At 40.9% G+C, this 19004-nt stretch overlaps 1 protein-coding gene across 1 annotated transcript in view; it reads right to left on the reverse strand.

Annotated features, from left to right (window-relative positions):
- The window catches only part of LOC126106552 (serine/threonine-protein kinase TNNI3K-like), a 35170-nt gene that overhangs the window by 5194 nt on the left and 10972 nt on the right, over window positions 1-19004 (reverse strand). The window lies entirely within an intron of this gene.

Genomic DNA, 19004 nt, shown 5'->3' on the forward strand with positions numbered 1-19004 from the left:
TTTTTTCTTAATTTTGTTCTTTTGAAAAAGAAAATTCAACCTTTCACTGCACCAAAATTGCAGTCAGTATTAAGGTACTTTACTTTTTCATTGAAAAGTAAAGATTGCTAACCATCATATAGAGGAGATGATCGAGTTGCACACAGGTACAACAAAATGACTGCTGTACATTACATGTATGCTTTCTGCCAAAAAGTCTTCTTATTGAGAACTATGTCTGACCACCGAGGCCGAGGTGATGTGTTGTTTTTTTAAGCCCTTTTGGCCAAAAGCTCACCTCTAGCATTCTTTCGATGTCTGTATTCTTTTCATAATACTGTCATTATTTCATTCTTGATTTTTTCCATTTTATCACAATAATTAATTACTTATTTGTAACAGCCAAATCATAACAATAATTCCTAATTATCTCATCACTGGTTTATTTCAATTCCGAAGAACTAACCACTTTAGACGGAGTCACTGGATTGGAGTTTAGAATTGGAAGTTTGATTACTCCTTGTTCGAAACGCGTAGCCTCACCAGATCGCTGTTACCGAGTTGTGTTTGTCACTGTGCGCATTCGACTTTTAACGTCAAAATGGAGGGAACAGCAGCAGCAAAAGAGATATTACACAATATGCTTGAAAGAAGGAAAGCTACCTTCAATGAAATGGACATAAAAATGATTAAACATTGTGGCACTGGGATGCTAATAAGTCAATCAGTTCATGGAGTGGAATGGAAGGCTTCTCAATGATTACCTATTTGTTTGTGATGATATGCAGTTTGGGCAGAGAGAGCAACACAGTGTTCTGCCAACCACTTGATGGGCCAATAAGGTTAAGTGGCCCTCCCTTAATTAGAGTGGTAACAGCCCACTTCACGAATAAAACTCTAAACTAAATCAGCTGCTGGGGCATCGTCTCATAACACCAGGGGCAGCGAGTTTGGGAGATTAGAAGTCCACCACAGGGAGGCTATGTTGGGACAGTCCAGCATAATGTGCACCACCGTCAAATGGGAGCCACAATGACAGTGGGGCAGATCCTAACTATGGAGATGACCACGAGTCAGCTGAGTATGGTAAATGCAGAGCTGGCAAAGGATAATAAAGAGTCTTTGAGAGAGGCCAGCATGAATGACTTCCACAAATTTGTAGTCTCCTTTGTCACCCTTTGTTTGTTTGGTGAAATCCAAGTGAGCCATCCCGTATTCCAGGCACCTCAAACTTGACAGCGTAATAACTGATGAGTGGTCTGTTTCTGGAGTACCAATCTGGTTTACTGGTAGCCAATTCAGCCACGCTATCAACGAGTTCACTCTCAGGGAACCCAAGCAGATGAGAAAGGACCCATCACTGCAGGAATGGATATTCAAGTGATCAAGAGATCGTTACCAACTCCACAGTGAAAACACTACAGCCATCTGGCAAGCACAGCAGTTCAGGACATCCTGCGCAAGTATAACCAAAGCCTATATCACCAGCAAGCCATCAAGTGTAGACAACTTCTGAACCCTGGGGTGCGCCAAGGTTGGAGAAAAATTGGCACTAAAAGGCCTTGGGATGTACCGAGTCTTTCTGACCATGTGATAGGTGAAAAGAAACCTGTCACTGAGGGATGCACTAAGGAGGTGTATCAGACTGGGTCCAGAGGCAAGGTGGAAGAGGAAACAATGAAGTTCAGAGAGGACAGACCAGATGCAGACTGAATGTAATCATTGATTGGGGCAGCCATTGCAAGAGATGGATTACCATGTTTAGAAAGAGGAGACGTAGTTCAGATGTTTAGGGGAACAGTGAATGTAGGTAGCACAACTAACAAGCTGTTGTTGGCACCTGATCTGCAATGGAGGGATCCCAGTCTCCGCAAGTAAGCCGTTCACAAGGCTAGTTTAAAGGCTCATGTCAAGTCAAACCCTGCAATGGGACATCAGCTCCAGTGTCCACAATGCTGAGGGCAATGCAGAACTGTATGCCAGACTCCCATAATTGAGGCAAGATTTTATCAGGACTTTGTAAAGCTGTAGAATGATAGTGCAATCTGCAACCCTGCTGGTTTTACTCAGGCAGTGAAATGGATTAAGTGCAACTAGCACCTTCACTTAAGCTGGCGAAGATGGGGAATCCATGTCAACTGGGAATCTTAAGACCAGCACTAAAAGGTGTCATCCCCACCACACTGAGTAGCTGGTCATCGAGGTGTTAACTTCTGGTTGTGGGTGAACAGCACAATGTCAACAGAAGGGCACAGGGTGAGTCTTGTCGGCAGAAAATCAAAAGCCTGCTCCTTTCGAATAGCACATTGCAGTCTACTTTCAGCAACACTCTTCCCACAGAAGCAATAGTAGAGGCAAGACTGTGATACTGAGGATCCCACAGTTTTTGCTAGACCATTAATGGCTACTAGAAAGATAGGGACTCTCAGTACAGTGCACTGCCAGACCCCATTTTCTTGGATGTGGGGGGTACTGTGGGAAACACCATCTCAAACCTGGAACGTATAGTGCAACAGGAAGTTCTGGATGAAAATCGGGAGTGCAACCCCAGAGACTCCACTCACGTAAGGTAGCAAGGATGTGGTGTCACCATGTGGTGTTATCAGTCTTTTGCAGATCAAAGAAGACAGCTATAACGATTTGACATCAGGCAAAAGCTGTTCGGATGGCAGACTCCACATTAACCAGATTACTAGTAGTGGAACCGCCTTGCCAAAACCACTTTGGGACGGAGCCAGAAGGCCCCGAAACTCAAGGCGCCAACACAGCCATGCCACACTATGCGTTCAAATAACTTGCACAGAACATTGATGAGATTAATTGGCTGATAACTGTCCATCTGTAGAGTGTGCTTACCTGGTTTCAATACTGGGACAACAATGCTTTCTTGTCTGTGCAATTGAAACTCACCATCGCTCGATATGTGGTTAAAAATGGCAAGGATTTGATGCTTACAAGCCACAGGTAGGTACTTTATCATTTGGTTGTGGATGTGGTCTGGTCCTGGAGCTGTATCAGGGCAGTGGGCTAAGATACTGAACCTATTCCCACTCACTGAATGGAGCATTATATGGCTCCAAGTGGCTTGTTGTAGAAGATTATTGCTTTCACTCCAACCGCTCTTTTAGGGCATGAAAGGCAAGTTGATAATTCTGACACTGAGGCTTGGGTGTAATGCAGAGCCCAATGTTCGACAATGGTGTCTAGGTCAGTGCAGACAGTGCCATTCAATTAATACCAGGTACACCTGCAGGTGTCTGGTATCCAAAGAGATGTCTCATCTTAGCCCAAACCTGCTAAGGAGAGGTACACGGTCCGATGGTTGAAACACACTGTTCCCAGCATTCTTGCTTCAGTCTTTTTATTAAGTGGCAACCCAGGCATAGTGCCGCTTAAAGGCAATGAGGTGCCCATCAATGGGTACCTCTTATGGCATTGGAGAGCCCACCTACGATCTCCAATGGCCTCAGTGACTTCTGAGGGCCACCACGGTACTGTCTTCCGTCAAGGTGGGCCCGAGGAACAGGAGATTGCTGAAACAGCTGCAGAAAGAATGGCTCCCTCATTGATCACTCCATGCTGTGGGGAGCCAAGGTCGGCAGCAGAGGCAAAAGCATCCCCGTCAGCATTGTTGAGAGTCCATCTGGACAGGCATCCAGAGGGTTGACACTGACGGAGGGACATGAATATCAGGAAGTGGTCACTACCAGACAGGTCATCATGGACCCTCCAGTGGATGGATGGGAGAAGAAAAGGGCTGCAGATGGAATGGTCAATGGCCAAGGTTCCGTGCACCACACTGAAGTGAGTGGGGGTACCAGTATTCAGGAGGCAAAGATGACATTGTGCCAGTAAGTTTTCGAGGTTTTTACCGTGACCAATGACCATGGTTCCACCCAACAAAATAGTAAAGGCATTGAAATCACTCGAGATTAGGAAAGGTGGGAGGCGTTGAGAAACCAATGCAAACGGTATCTTCCGAGACACTTCATATGCAGGGAAGTAAACACTGCAGGTGGTAATATCCTAAAATGGCCTTACCCAAACAGTCACAGCCTCCAAAGGTGCATTAAGAAGTGTCTAGAACATGTGTGCCAACTTCGCCCAACACCCTGTCATAGGCAGCACGATTCTTTTAACATCCTCGGTATCCATGAAGGGCTGGGGTCTGCATTGCTGGGAATCAAGTCTCCCGAAGGGCAATGCAGAAGGCAGGCGAAGGGCTTCAAAACTATTGTAGCTCAGCCAGGTGGTGGAAAAAACTGCTACAACTCCACTGGAGAATAATGTTGTCAATGAACAGTGAGGCCATGAAGGAACCAAGGGGCAAGTTATGCCTCAGGATCACATTCTGCCATTGGTTGAGCAGTTATGTCATCTACATACGTAAGTTTTAGGTTCTGTTGTGTGGTGTGTATCAGTACCTCAGGAGTCGGAGTCACCGCCTTGGCCACAGGAGTGAAACAGGTGGAATTTGGGGGGTTCGGGACCACCAGAATGTCCTCATTCTTTGAGGACTTTTCTTGTCTTTCCTCTCTTTAGAACATCTCAATGAATATGAGGGCTTCTCTGAATCATTTTGAGGTAACGACGACGATCATGAAACTCCGTGGCCAGCCTTCAGCCACTGAATAGTGCGGAAGTCTTTGAAGAATATGTCCTGACGGAACCCTTCCTGGGTAGAGAAGCTGGAGGAAGGCGATTTGTCTCTGGCTGGGATGTGGGGACCAATGTCACTGGTGGGTGGGAAGCTATTGATCCCACAGTAGGTTTGGGGAAAGCAGCAAGAGGGAAGCCCCCAACCATCACGGGGGTAGGCATGGCTGAGCAGACTGAACTGTGGAGGGGGACTGGAGTAAAAACTGTAAAGGCAACAGTAAGCAGGTACAAGTGGATGCAGGATACAATGGTTGTGCTGAGATGAAGGGACTTGCATGTGATGGATTACCACATGCAGAAATGTGTCAAACCAGTGTTAGGGCTGCTGCTGCTGCTGCTAACAACAACAACAACAACAACAACAACAACAACAACAGTCTCTCTTTAGAATTGAGGAGCTTAACAGCAATATATACATGCTCGGGGTGGCAGTGCACATTTCGTAACAATGCAAAGATCTGTGGTATACAGTTAGTATGGTAAAGTAAACGTATAGTAAGTTTGTTGGTCTGTGGGTAGCATTGTGTGTCCCACATTTCCGACTACAATTACTCTTACTACAGCCAGTTGAGATCTGTGATATTACAGAGTTATGAAACTATGCTGGTATCGTTCATTTGTTCCTGTGTCTTGAATGTGTGCAAGTGAAATGGCTTGGAAGTGAAAGAAAGTGGTTGTTTCGATACACAAAAAGTTGGAGGCACTCACTAAGCATAACAAAGGAAAATGGTTGAAAAACTGATGTAGAACGTGCTGTCAGAATGAAGGAAGAACCAAAAAGAAATTTAAGACTACTACTTGAAAATGGTGATAAATGACAAAGACAATTTGCAGAACTGTGGTACAATACTTCATTTGATTCAATGAGGAAAGAGAGCAGTGTTCCACCATCTGTTCCATTCCTGCAGCAAGAGGCACCAAACATACAGCAAACCACCTCATGGTTAGCCTAACTTCACAGCCAGCCAAGGTTGATTAGAAAGATGGAAAGCTCGTCACAGCCAATGCATAATACATTAGCCGGCAACAACATAGCCGCGCTGACATTCGTTAAACGTCTTCGCTGTCTTTCTGCTCTCAAGTATCACACAAGTTTGAAACAAAAGAAACTTACACTCTATTTCAGCAAATAAATGTGAGTAGATTACAGCAACTACAGACTTTAACTGCCAAGAAAGGGTTTACTGTTAAAAAATGAGAAGTATGTATATTGCAGCACATATTAAGTACATTTAGTAGAATACTGGGTGATCAAAAAGTCAGTATAAATTTGAAAACTTAATAAACCACGGAATAATGTAGATAGAGGGGTAAAAATTGACACACATGCTTAGAATGACATGTGGTTTTATTAGAACAAAAAAAATAAACCAAGTTTTGCTAGACGCGTGAAAGACCTCTTGTGCGCGATGTTTGGTGATGATCGTGTGCTCAGCCGCCACTTTCGTCATGCTTGGCCTCCCAGGTCCCCAGACCTCAGTCCGTGCGATTATTGGCTTTGGGGTTTCCTCAAGTCGCAAGTGTATCATGATCGACCGACATCTCTACGTATGCTGAAAGACAACATCTGATGCCAACGCCTCACCATAACTCCGGACATGCTTTACAGTGCTGTTCACAACATTATTCCTCGACTACAGCTACTGATGAGGAATGATGGTGGACATATTGAGCATTTTCTGTAAAGAACATTATCTTCGCTTAGTCTTACTTTGTTATGCTAATTATTGCTATTCTGACCAGATGAAGCACCATCTGTCAGACATTTTTTGAACTTTAGTATTTGTTTGAATCTAATAAAACCCCATGTCATTCCAAGCATGGGTGTCAATTTGTACCTCTCTATCTACATTATTCCATGATTTATTCAGTTTTCAAATTTATACTGACTTTTTGATCCCCGGTATTATGGATTATCCAGATTTTAGGCAATCTGGATTACATCTGGTCCCACCTAGCCCAAATAAACAAGGTTCTTATGTACTGTCAAACAGTGTTACTAGATTTATTGGCCAAATCTAACTGTTTTAGCAGAGCTTCTGTGTGTTTTCAAAAATATGCACACCACAGAACTTTGAATTTTCTACACTGTTGTCCCATCAATGTTCAAGAGGAGGGAAGCTCTATCTGTATGGAACTACAAGGAAAGTACATCACTAGGAGTCTGCAGGGTGAAATTGACTGCAGCAATGTTTATATTCATGAAATACCTACAGCAAAATTATATGCAGCAATATTATTTAGGTAAAGGATGACACTGTCTGAGGTAATTGAGATCAGCCTGTACCACTGTCGTGTGGTGGTGACAGTGGCTAGATGTTGGGCACACAAACACACAGACAGACAGAGAGAGAGAGAGAGAGAGAGAGAGAGAGAGAGAGAGAGAGAGTTAGTGTGTGTGTGTGTGTGTGTGTGTGTGTGTGTGTGTGTGTGTGTGGGGGGGCGGGGGGGGGGGGTTGGGTTAGGCTAGGTTGGGTTAGGTTAGTGTTGTTTAACGTCCCGTCGACAACGAGGTCATTAGAGACGGAGCACAAGCTCGGGGTAGGGAAGGATGGGTAAGGAAATCGGCCGTGCCCTTTCAAAGGAACTATCCCGGCATTTGCCTGAAACGATTTAGGGAAATCATGGAAAACCTAAATCAGGATGGCTGGAGACGGGATTGAACCGTTGTCCTCCCGAATGCGAGTCCAGTGTGCTAACCACTGCACCACCTCGCTCAGTCGGAGGGGTGGGGGTGGGGGGTGTCATCTCTTCTTACGACTTATTGTGTGGCAAAAACAACCAATATAAAGTCAATGGGTCAATGGATATTAATTACTGAATACTTCGTGGTATTCTGTTTTAGGGTCTGAAACCATTTTAATACTTCACCTGCCATGATATACCTGGGTTATCAACTTCCTTGGGTTATCAACTCCCTCAGGTCATTTTGTTTTTTTACCCCATTCTTCTGCTTTACTTTTCACTAAGTGAACTATTTATGTATAAATAAATTTAAAATGTCACAGTTTGCTATCTAATACTACAATTTTTTATGAATATAATGTAACTAGATGGATAAAAATTCTACTCTCCAAGAGACAGCAGGAGAACGTAATATGAGGATACTGAAGTTTGCAAGCTTTTGGAGGCAATGGCTCCTTCTGGCGTAAGGGTTGAGGGAGGAAGGCAGACGTGCGAAGGAAAATGACTGGTGAGAAATAGAAAATGGGGAGAGTTCAGAGAAATCGTCCAGAACACCAGTTTAGGAGATACTTACTAGATGAGATGATGAGGGAAGACTGATTGTTGGGGATTGCACCAGACAAGTTGTGAAAACCTGAGAGCTTAACCCCTTAACATAAAATTTAAGTTCCAATGGCCCGGACCCAAAATGTAAACACGACTGCCAGCCCAGGTCTGAAATGTAAACACTATCAATCAGCCTTAGATCCATTCAACAGTTCGGCAAATCTGCCTGGTGCAGCAAACATGCACAACTTAACAGAATTGGGTTAGGGCTCCTGTCAGTTTTTTATTCCAAAATACTATTATTTGTGCATAGTCACAATATTGCTTTCCTTCACTGTTGCTGCAGTCTTCATTTGATGGTGTTTGTGCTGTAAGCTAGTGATGCTAAGAAGCGAGAAAATGTGTTACGTGAAACTGAAAGTGAAGTAGTAGCCAGAAGTATGTATACAATGTACTATAAAAATAATGAGTGTGATCTTAGCTATCAATAAGTGTAAGAAAACTGTGTGCAAATATAGAAACTGTTACTCGTATTTTTGTGTGCAGTATTTTTTCATAAAGCATAGTGCATGAAGGTGATCACCACTATCAATGATTTTTTCAGTTTAGTTTTTGTTACGTCAGCTAGACAATGTAAATAAAAACTGTGTGTAATATGTATTTTACACTGTAAGTATAGCCTGATTGTGATATTCTTGCACTTGGCCTTCCATGGCCATTGTTGGGGACACGCGTTTACATTAAAGTGGTGACCAAGGAAAATGCACTGCAATGTAAATAATTTCACGACAGTAGTGCATATGCTATTAAATGTTTCAGTGGTTCCTCATAAATATCATGATAAAAACTCCCAATAAGCTGAGCAAAGTGCTCTTACTCTCAAATTCAATAATTGTGTGTTCAGATGATAAAATAAGAAAGTAAATAACAAATAAGTAATGAAAGGAAGAAAACTAACAAGACCAGCCACGCGAGTGGTATGTAAGTCACGATTTCAGGTGCCTTTAACTTCTGCAAAACCATAGAACATGATTTGTTACTGTAAGGCAGTCAGTCACAGGATGTTGCTGTGAGTCACCAATGGAACCACAGAGCTTTCAAGGAAAATATGTCTTACTTGCATTTTCTTCACATGAACCACAGAATAAATTTTCTGCGAATCATTTTTAATTTGCTTGGCAGTCAACATCTTAATAACGCACAAATCACTGTTCAATAATATAAATGTATTTGCTTTTAATAAGAAAGATCACTATAGTGAAGACAGGCATATGAACTAATAAAACTGTTCTAATGAATGCTATGTAAATGTGGGCAAGTATTACAGTCCAATGCCAAGAAAATTATTACTGCACAAAATCCAGCAGCTTAGTAATGCAAAAAAATTCGTGTGACAAACTAAAAGGTATAAATTTTGGAATTACTGACATGTCAATGTAGATACAAGGGACACAATACACTGTAAAACAAAAAAAATAAATTTTGCTGAGGTGTTATTTGAAATTAAATTTATAGTAATGAAACTGTGCATGTCCTCTGAAATTTAGCCAAGAGAGGGCAAAATTATGAAGCTTTTCATATGTCAAGCAAATGATAGGTACACAATGTTCTCAGGTAGATGTAGTTAAGAATACATCAACTCTTATATACGAGTGCATATTGTTGTTTTATCATTATTAATGTTACAATTGTGATTTGGTGATCTTAACCACATTCTTCTTGTGATTACAATCAATGTATTCTATTAGTTTTTCATAAATGTTTCTTCATGAAAAACTTATGATGCATTTTCACTGAAAGCAAAAAATCTGAAACTGAAAAAAGTAAACAATTGAGGAGATATTGTGGGCAGGGGAAAAATGCTAAATTAATAAACCTCAAAGTGGAAAGAGAGAATTATCGCTAGACAAATAGTCTATATCCCAGGTATCAGGATGGGCCAAGTGCACACACTACCACTTCTCTTCTGCCCCTCCCCCCTTTTGTGGGCACTTATCAATGTAAAGTACTAGTTCTGTATAGTGATAGGCGGCAGGTCCTACTAGTTTGTTTTGAGTTGTATGTTGCAATCATTGGGACAAATAGAAATCTGCTTAACAATAAACTCAATATTTATATTAAGTATTTTATTTTTTAATTTCAAAACCATGGCGCATAAAATGGATCAATATAATAAAAATTACACTATGACATAAAATGAAGGTGTTGTGCTAATTGGTCACAAACTGAAATACATACAGTTATGAACAGACAATGTACAACTGTAAATTTTGGTGACTGATGGGTGAATGTGTGAGGCTGCAGAGCAATTTCACTGCACAGGTGGCAAGGATAATAAACAGGACACACAATCTTCCTGAATTTCATTCCATGTTCTCTGTTGGACAGTAACTATGCCTCACAGATAGGCACCTGAACAGGTGTCAGCATTTGAGAGGGGACATGCAGTTGGGCTTCAGGAAGCAGGAAGCCAGTTAGAGTGATCGGCAAATTGCTTGACAATTAACAGGAGCACTGCCACTATTCGACGATGTTGGCGTTACTTGGGGACCTATGGCTGGAAACGACATCAAGTAGGAAGCATTCAACCTAGAAAGACGACAAAATGAGAAGACTAAGCAATTGACAGGGGCACTCAGTGCTCACTGGTGATTCAGTGACAAGAACCATTAACAGGCAGTTCACACAAACAAGGATGAGCCCATGGCTCCCTTAGCAATGATCACCACTGATCTCTGGACAACATGTACCAACAAGCCAGTTAGTGCACGTTGTGTAAGTAACATATCATAGGCACAGAGACTAAGATGCACATTGCAGTACAATACTGGTTAAGTGTTTCAAATATTGCAGTATTTACCATGAATATCCAGTATGGCACATTATATACTCCAATCTGACAAAGGCACTTTTGGTTGAAGCACCTTAAACTCCAGTACACATACTGTGATGATAAGTTCGCAACAGTTTTCTTTCGAAAAAGAGCTCAAATGAAATAAAACAATGTTGAACCAATTGCTTCATATTTGGCCACACAATGCTTCCTTAACTGCTCACTTCTGGATTACTAGCACTCTTTGTCCATTACTACAAATGCACTTTGATATTCAGGCAGTTTATATGAAATTTTTAATGCAATATTGACTGAACAGTTTTAGTGTACCATACCCATGGTAATTATCTGAGATGGAGGTATAGTAATTTTTTCAAGTACATCTTCAGTTTATTTAAATTGTCAACAGGGGCAAGCATAATGACCTGCCTAACTTACAGTCATACTGCATTAGAAACATTCCATTTCTGCTTGCAGATAACAGCTTTGAACAGCTTCATTCATTATCAGCTCTAACAATTCCAAAAAACTTTAGGTCCAGTGACACTGAAATCCTTATTGCATACACAATCACTTAAGTGCTGAGATCAGCAGGAGAAGAAAGAACGTAAGCTACTTTCACTTGGGTGTAATCACACGGATGACGAATAATGTAGTTGTTGAACACCTAGTAAAGAAATGCTGCAGCAGGTGGCATAACTTGAATTGAAATCCCAACAACAGATTACTTGTGTGTGATATTTAGAGCCAAGACTTGCAATATGATTCTGAGCAGACATGACTCAAAGGAAATAACTACACAGTCATTAATCCGATTGCTTCAGATTCCACGAATTCCCACCAACAAACATTCTCTAGACCTTCACCTTCCTTTAATAACTAGTCTCAAATTCAAGAACCAGCTTTTTCACAGCCAAATTGTTGACCATAAAATATTACTAAACAGGCTAGAAGCACTAGGTGAACAATGGTAAAGCTTCACAATCATTAATTCAATATATTCAGAGATATAGTTATGGTTGACCCTATAGCACACCTGTCAACAGCGCATCCATGAGTTTGTGGGAACTTTTGAGACATAAAATCTATGGGAACATTTTCTTGAAAGAAACAAAACTAGGCCATTGTGTACGACTTTCTGCACCCTCTTAAGAGAAATAGTAATAAGAGATTTCCTGAGCGATTTGCAGATGTATAAGCAGTGTAAGTTGAAGCAAAGTTGGCCAAAAAAATAGACGCTCGGAGGGGGAGATTAAGTTTAGCTTTTTGTATCTCAGGAAAGAATTGAGAGACAGGCAAATTGAGGGAGAAGTTGACAATTTTTCTGAAAAGAACAAACAATGGGTGTTTTTGGTCCACTTAAAAAAAAAGTTTTTCGCAAATTGTCTAAAACATTTTTCACTACAAAGACCATGTTCTGAACCACCTAAAAACTATATTAGGTTTCCAAATGCAAGCATGTGAGGCCCTAAAGAACGGAAAGGTTGAGTTGCATTGAAAATGGCCTCATAGTCCACTGATAATCAAATCCGACAACTTTCATTATGTTCTACAATTGTTTAGTACCCTCTGGCGTACGCAATATCAAAAGATTTTATGACTAGAAATAAGAAAGTCCGGATAACTCAAAGCTTCAAAGGAAGGGGTGTCTTGTTTTCACAACTTATTGCGACATTTTTCAGTCAGGTTTTCTGCTATATCTACAGTAAAACTGGTTATAAACTTTATAGTCTAATTGTGCATTACCAAGGTAGTGGAGATCGCAGAAGTATAGTAACTGCACCACAATGGCAGCACACACTGTACAAATAGTCTGCAGGTTTTACACCACTGTCACAGTGTGTAAATTTTGAAGTTCACAGCAGTCTTCCTTATACTTTTTGGAATGGATACATGTTACAGAGACTTATTAGTATGTCTTTTTATTGTTTAATGCTATTGATGTGCTAGTTTAATTCTGATTTAAGATACACTGTTTGCATAGTTTACAGTTAATGTGGAACATGAGTTTAAAAAAATGGTTCAAATGGCTCTGAGCACTATGGGACTTAACATCTGTGGTCATCAGTCCCCTAGAACTTAGAACTACTTAAACCTAACTAACCTAAGGACATCACAAACATCCATGCCCAAGGCAGGATTCAAACCTGGGACCATAGCGGTCACGCGGCTCCAGACTGAAGCGCCTAGAACCTGGAACATTAGTGAATATATGAAAAATAGTATAAATGTGTTGGTATGGTCCATGGTTCTGGGCGGGAAGGAGCGCCAGTCCCTGGCACGAATCCACCTCGCGGATTTGTGTCAAGGTCTGGTGAGCCAGCCAGTCTGTGGATGGTTTTTAAGCGGTTTTCCATCTGCCTCAGCAAATGCGGGTTGGTTCTCCTTATTCTGCCTCAGCTACACTATGTTGGCAATTGCTGCGCAAACAAGTTCTCCACGTACGCGTACACCACCATTACTCTACCACGCAAACATAGGGTTACACTCATCTGGTGTGAGACATTCCCTGAGGGGACCCACTGGGGGGCCGAACCGCACAACAACCCTAGGTACGGTGTGGGGCGGCGGAGGAGCGAAGTGGACTGCGGTAGTCGTCGTGGGGTTGCGGACCACTGCGGCTGCGGTGGGGACGGAGCCTCTCCGTCATTTCTAGGTCCCTGGTTAACGTAACATAACATGGTCCATGGTGGCTTTACCACTGCTGGTTCACTTTAAAGTGAGAAAACCAGCATTCTCATCATCATAAGAGCCACACCTGATAACTGTGTATCAGCAGCCATGCACAAGTTTCTTTACTGCAAGTCCCAAAACCTGGTAAGTGTTTCTTTGCACAGATTTCAAAGCTGCTGATACATTTACACCAGTGTCAAATGCTAGACAAGGTCTCTTAGGGAAGAAATTTTGGTAAGACAGAACCCAAAAAATTACACTTGTATAAAATGATTACCTCAATTTATTAGAGCCATCAAAAATAGAAAACTATTCTTTTTATCGGATTTCTTATTCAATTTCATTTATTATAAAAAGAATTTTGTGAAGCTGAATGCTGTACAGGTGCATAAAAAAATATTTACGTGCAGTTTTTCACAGTCAACTTCTGATATTACCTTCCACAGAGTACTAAAGAATTGTACAACTTAAAATTTGCAGATTTAATTTGTTGACCAGCAGTGTATGGGCCCATTTTCAATGCACCTCCACCTCATTCTTCTTTAGTGCGTTATATGTCCAAATTTCAAAACCAAATGTTATTTATGTGATTTAGAACATGGTCACTGTAATGCAGCTACTTAAATGTGTCGGCAGAAAACTCTTTCATAAAAGAGGGCTAAAAATAGCTATTTTTGGCATTTGTAGAAAAATGGTGAACTTTGCCTTTGATTTGTAAACTATTGGAAAGCAGTAGGAGACTGAAATTTTATACTCTAAGACCTTGGGTAGATAAGTTATTACTGCAAGGTTTCATGCTGCAATTACTTCCCGAGATACAAAAAGCTAAACTTAAGTTTTCTTGGGCATCTATTTTTTGTCAACCTTGTTTCAAATTAGCCACATGCAATTCGCACGGTAAATCCTATTTATTTCTTCACTTTAGAGAGCACAAAAAGTTGTACAGGATGTCCTCGTTTTGTCTCTGTCAAGAAGATCTTGCCAGAGATATGTCCCAAAGTTGCTGGAAACTAACGAGTCCACTGTTGATAGCTGCACTACTGGATAAAACTAATGATTATCTCTCCATATATTACATAGGCAAAAGTAAAACTTGACCAATGTTCACTGGGAACAGTGCACATGTTGACAAAGAATTTCAGCAAAATCCGTGATGGTAATGTGGGAACTTTTCCTGAAATTAGACCATTTGGCATGAAATGGCCCAAATGATAAATCTATAGACTGGGGCAATGAGCACAGAGTTTTTAGGGATGAATATCAATTGCCTAACATGCAATGAATGCATAAAGATAATAGAAAAAAAGAATATCAGCGTGTTAGGATTCTATCAAATTTGGAGCAACCAATGGCTTTTGGTGACATATTATTCCTATGTACACTCATTTCTTTACTTTGGAATTCTTTTCTGGGGGTCAATTGCACAGAACACACATATATTTTTCAAACTGCAGAAAAAGGTTAGTGTTAGTCTTACTACTACTACTACTACTACTACTACTACTACTACTACTAATAATAATAATAATAATAATAATAATAATAATAAGTAGTAGTAGCAGCAGCAGCAGCAGCAGTAGTAGTAGTAGTAGTAGTAGTAAGGTTTGTTGTAAAGAACTCTTTAAAGAACTAGGTCTGCTTACTGCACTAAGTGAGTATGTTTATCAGTCAACTGTAATAATTAGGAAAACATTACTAAGTATTTCACTTAAAGTTCTACGCATTATCATGGAACAAGAGCCAGTTTTGTCTTGCATATTTACCACCTAAAAACAAACAAATACAAAATAGCCTTTTCCATAAGGGAATACTAAAAAGTTGCCTATGAGATAAGAAAGCTTACTAAAATACATCTGTTTAAGAAGGCAGCTATTATATGCTTCACAGGTAATGCATACTCCACAAAGATTGCTTTGGCATCCAAGTTGCAGGATACATCTACAACAATCTCTCACAATACACAATCACTGTGTATCATTTTAAGGAGGTGCCAATATATATACTGAATGATAATGTCTTGTGATTACCCTGAGCTCAACATCCCACTATTACGGGGCGATGTTGACTCAGCTTTCTGGGCAGATTGAAGGGACGAGATGAAGATGTACACAGGACTGAAGTCAGTTTTCTCCAGGAACTGCAAGGACATTGCTGAATTTTTGTGGTACAGGAGTCACCAATGCCCATAGTATGTGTAGTTGTTAACTACATTTTACAATATAGAATACAGTTTATCATTGCACTTGTAAGTCATCTAATGCGAACTGTGCATAAGCAAAATAACATTGCATTATAGGAACCCACCAAATGAGACCGTACCCTTGTTGAAACTCTCATTCAGGAGGCTGGAGATTACTACATTTGGTGCTGGTGTTAAAGGTTCTCCATCATTTCAGACAAATGCTGGGACAGTTCCTTGAACAAGACCACAATCAACCATATGCCCGATTCTCGTAAAAACATTTATATATTCTATGTGTATGTATATTTTGTGCAATCTATTTTTATAGCACTATGATGACAAATCTTATTGCAGTTTCAGAGGATTGCTGCACGAATAAATATGTAAAGTAATAAACCTGCTATAGATGCAGATGGGGCCTTCTTTTTTTTTCTTGGGAAAAGCGGAGGGTGCAGATTTTCTATGGATGTACCAGGTGGCACTAATTTATGGCCGTGGTATCTGCCACTACCCAGTCAACCACACTTTCAAATACAAACACCGCTAGTTATGCCATCATGTTTCCTACAGCCGTCACCACATCATGAGGACACTGCCATGAATGTTCACACCACTGCCAATGAAATGCAAGCATCCCCTCTCCCAAGCTCCAGCGGCAGGTATACTTAAGTTCAAACATTCACGCACTGATCCCTTTTTGTGTGTTTGCCGCTGAACAACATTTGCAGACTTTTATAGTGGCCAGGGTTTGACATCATCTGAATAAACATTGTATTGAAGAGTGACATAGCTACAAATCATTTGTATCTGTATATATTTCAACATTCAAAGCTACTGTTTATAGCAACTGATGCTGCCACTACAGCAACAGTTATGTACTATTTTTTACTATTTGATATTGAATCGTGACGAAATGTCACAGTTGGTTCTCTGCATTTCCTCCTTGTCTGTAGTGTGTTCCTTTTGAAATTCTCGCTTCGCACTCTGTTGTTTCCTTACCCTAGCCAGATGGCACTGCGGCCGGCTGACTGCCGTGTTTGTGAGCAGCCAATGTTATTGTCTTGGTCGCAGATGGATCAAAGGGGATGAGGCCTGGTTGTCCATTGAAACTCCTGTCCTACGGATGTTGTCGGATTTAAAGTAAGACTTTTAACCATTATTTTGCATTATTTGCAAGCAATTGGGCCTTCCGGCGTCTACAGTAATACAGCGAAAATTATTTGTTTCGGCAATGTGTAAATGACTGAACAAGGAGCAGTTTATTTAATGTTCACCTTAGGCTCGTGTTCTGCATGTGCTGTTTGCAAGTGTAAACTTTACTAACCTTTGTCTGTTGATTTTGAGTGCATCGTCAAATACTGGATCCAAGTAGTGACTTTCAATTAATTAGCTGGATTCTTCCTTTTCCTCATCAAGATACATGTTAAATGGCAAAGTAAAACTGTAGACCTTAACTTGCTACCTCATTTGCATGGATTCATTAATAGAGCCTAATCTGCTAACTAATTACGGGGGATTACGGAAGTGTCCGATTCCACCCGTCTGCTTTGACCCATGACGTGATCAATATGGCAGTAATGGCTATTCTAAGCACCTCCAATATGGTGCCAATGATGTCGCTACATACACGAAAAGATGTATAAATAAGACAATAACATCTCCCTCCTAAAATACAAGCAAACTAAAGGGACAACTGTGGGAAACGGGGGGTTTTAGGGAGGAGACAAGCTAAATATGACAGTAAAAAAACACGATCTCAAAACAAACAAAATGATGGAAAAAAATTACAAAAGCTACAGGAATCTGACACTTCCCTTGACCCCAAGTGTCACAGTAGCTTTTCCTGCACTTACAATCTGCAACATGTTAGATGTGGATACCTTACAATATTATGTACCTGGAGACCATTTCATACACTTGGAGAGTTAATTAAAACCTTTGAAACCGCTTTACCAACTCACAGCCAGTCACCTTGCAATTTGGCTATGCTCTTGATGTAGACCTCTGGCTATTCTGCAATCAGTCCATCACCACAACCTGCATCCCAAAAACGAATATACTAAAAAAAAAATGTATTCAGTGTTCCATTCTGTTACTGTGTGGCACACATCACATGTCAGTTGCCATCTGGTTTCTGTAGGCTCAGTTGATCTAATTTTGTGACCCCAAGTTGCAAAGAGCTGTCCCACAGATTGGCAGCTGATGACTCCACTTCCCAAGTACAAGTAAGAAGATTGCCATTGCTATAACTACCTTGCACGCTTTGTGCTTCTTCAGTGGATACAGGAATGAGGAACATATGCTGTTTATGAAAAGGGAATTCAGATATCAGTTTATTCTACATATAATATCTGAGAGACTTGCACCTCCCTCCAATATTTCAACAAAGACTTATATCAAACAATTAAATATTATATGCGGAGATAGGACATCATGGGAACAACTGAAATAGCACATCACTTCACTGCAATTTGCATTTATTGTAATACTTGATAACAAACCAAGAAAATGACGCATATTACACTTGACAGATAATAGCACTATAAAAATAATGAACACCCGATTCAGTTTCCTGCACTTTAACTAAAGTTCAACAGGCGAACACAATTTAAGTTCTGCCATAAATATAAATATGTACGTAGGCGTGTTAAAGAACTGGCTATGAAACAATCACTTATAACATCAAGGCAGGCACACTCCATGTAAAGAGAAAATAATTAGCAAGTTTACACATTGACTAGAACATTAAAATGAATACCAGGAAAGCGCACCGTCCACACCACATTACGGCGACAGTTAAACTCCACTAAGTTCCTCTCTTTACTATATGACATTAAGTACAGCTCAATAGTAATAAAAAAAAGTTAGATTCCACCCATATATAAAAAATGAAGATGCTTTAACTTACCAAACGAGAAAGCGCTGGTATGTTGATAGACACAAATATTCAAGCTTTCGCAACCCATGGTTGCTTCATCAGGAAAGAGGGAAGGAGAGGGAAAGACGAAAGGATGTAGGTTTTAAGGGAGAGGGTAAGGAGTCATTCCAATCCCGGGAGCGGAAAGACTTACCTCCTGGGGGGGGGGGGGGGGGGGGGGGGGGGCAGGTATACACTCGCGTGCACGCACGCACGCACAGGCAGACATATGTAAATGCAAAGAGGTTGGGCAGAGATGTCAGTTGAGGCGTAAGTACGGAGGCAAAGATGTTGTTGAATGACAGGTGAGGTACAAGGGGCGGCAACTTTAAATTAGCGGAGGTTGAGGCCTGGTGGGTAACGGGAAAAGAGGATATATTGAAGGGCAAGTTCCCATCTCCGGAGTTCTGATAGGTTGGTGTCAGTGGGAAGTATCCAGATAACCCAGATGGTGTAACACTGAGCCAAGATGTGCTGGCCGTGCACAAAGGCATGTGTAGCCACAGGGTGATCCTCATTACCAACAAACA

This window comes from Schistocerca cancellata, chromosome 10 (assembly GCF_023864275.1).
Source record: "Schistocerca cancellata isolate TAMUIC-IGC-003103 chromosome 10, iqSchCanc2.1, whole genome shotgun sequence".
Taxonomy (NCBI): Eukaryota; Metazoa; Arthropoda; class Insecta; order Orthoptera; family Acrididae; genus Schistocerca; species Schistocerca cancellata.